General features: G+C 39.1%; 2 pseudogenes; both read left to right on the top strand.

Annotated features, from left to right (window-relative positions):
• Nucleotides 1–595: 595 nt before the first annotated feature.
• On the top strand, nt 596–713 carry LOC134983650 (5S ribosomal RNA; annotated as a pseudogene).
• A 122-nt stretch (nt 714–835) lies between these two features.
• LOC134983657 (5S ribosomal RNA) lies at nt 836–953 on the top strand (annotated as a pseudogene).
• The last annotated feature ends 1132 nt before the right edge of the window (nt 954–2085 follow it).

Genomic DNA, 2085 nt, shown 5'->3' with positions numbered 1-2085 from the left:
AGTCAACTGGTTATCTACAGTAACAGCTGGCAAACCTACATAGGAGGTGGCATGGCAACTTCAAGCATTGTGTCTGTATCAAAACAGCACATCAGATCCTCTTATTTGGGTCCGACAATTCCAGTGCCCGCTTTGTTATTATTTTCAGGATTGAACCTACTTATCACTAATTAATAATTGCACCGCCAGCCTTATCAATTAGGAATTGTATTGCAAACCGTCATTGTCTCTATATAGGGACTAAGAACCTTCATTTTTGCTACTCTCATTTAATTAATTTTTTGCAACTTAATCCAGTTAATTGGTTATCTACAGCAGACATATTTAAAGTGGTAACTTCTAACTTTGTGTTTATATCAAAACAGCACATCAGACCCCCCTATTGGGTCTAACAATCCAAGTGCCTGCTTTACATTTATTTTTCAGGATTGAACTTATTTATAGTCAATCAGTGATTGCATCACTAGTCTTTTACCAATTAGCTTTACAAACACTTTCTTCAAAATTCTCTCTATATAATTTTTTTCCATTTAAGCCAATTATTACTATTCATACAGAAACTCGATTTGTATCTACTCATTTCTTGAATCAAACGGCCCACGGCCATACTACCCTGAATGCGCCCGAACACGTCTGATCTTGGAAGCTAAGCAGGTATGGCCTGGTTAGTACATGGATGGGAGACCTCCAGGGAATACTAGGTGCTGTGGGCCAGTTTCTCAGGAGACTTTACAATAAATTAATCATTCGATCATATTCACATAGTTTTTTAGTTGAGCACATAGGCCATTTCCCAAATCAGCACACAAATCACCCGTGATTCCTGATACAATTGGCCCACGGCCATACTATCCTGAATGCGCCCGATCACGTCCGATCTTGGAAGCTAAGCAGGTATGGCCTTGTCAGTACGTGGATGGGAGACCTCCAGGGAATACTAGGTGCTGTGGGCCTTTTTCCCTCAGGAAATCCAATATTACGTTCCTCCAAGCTTACCATACATTCCGATCCTTCTGTGACCTGTATATATTGTTTTTTCCAAACAATTATACAATAATTACAATAACATTTTCACCTGCCATATCTAGAACCATATTTGGTACAATGGCAATCTAGATTTTTTTATTATTTACTTTTGTTCACCCCAGTGAATTTTTATAGCAAACCAATAAAAGTTAAGCTTTACTCTATCTCCCAGAGGTAGGACTCAAAGGGGTCTTTTCCTCAACCATATATTTTCTTCACATCTTTTTCATATTCAATCAATGAGTGCTTCCACACAAGGTTATTTTGTCTTTCTCTTGTTTTCTTCCTGAATATCAGAGACCCTCCTGATGAGGTCGCAGTAGGTGGGTCCATATAATATTTTTTGTCCAAAATGATTCTAAGAACCTCAATTCTACTTCATGTTGAATTGCAGAGCTTATTATAATTACTCTTATTAGCAGTGTTATAATAATAATAATAATCATTTTATTTATATAGCCCTCTTTCTCCAATAGGACTCAAGGCGCTTAACAGATACATAGCATAATATAGTACAGAAAATAATGAAGTACAGAACAGATTTTCATAAAATACAGAAGCATTGAGATACTAAAGGGACAATTATGGGAATGCTTGAGTAAACAGGAAAGTCTTGAGTCTACTTTTGAAGGATTCTATAGTTGCGGCCTCTTGAACTGTGCGGGGAAGTGAGTTCCATAGAGTCGGAGCCGTATGACTAAAAGCTCGACCCCCAGATGAATTACGAGAGATTCTAGGTACTGCTAAAAGTCCTTCATCTATAGATCGCAGTAATCGAGTGGGGCAGTATAGGGTCAGTAGCTGCTTCAGGTACTTTGGGCCCTGGTCATGTAATGCTTTGAAACTCAGTAAGCCAATCTTGAAGATGATTCGCCATCTTACAGGCAGCCAGTGAAGGGAGTAGAGTATGGGTGTTATGTGGCTAGAACGGGGCTGGTTGGTTAACAGCCTGGCAGCTGTGTTTTGCACTAGCTGTAAGAGGTGCAATTCTTTTGCTGGGAGACCAAGGCAGAGGGCATTACAGTAGTCTAATTGAGATGATACAAATGCGTGTATGAC

Source organism: Pseudophryne corroboree, assembly GCF_028390025.1.
Source record: "Pseudophryne corroboree isolate aPseCor3 chromosome 3 unlocalized genomic scaffold, aPseCor3.hap2 SUPER_3_unloc_2, whole genome shotgun sequence".
Taxonomy (NCBI): domain Eukaryota; kingdom Metazoa; phylum Chordata; class Amphibia; order Anura; family Myobatrachidae; genus Pseudophryne; species Pseudophryne corroboree.
Note: the sequence above shows the minus strand (reverse complement) of the source record. Positions and strands in the feature narration are given on the sequence as shown.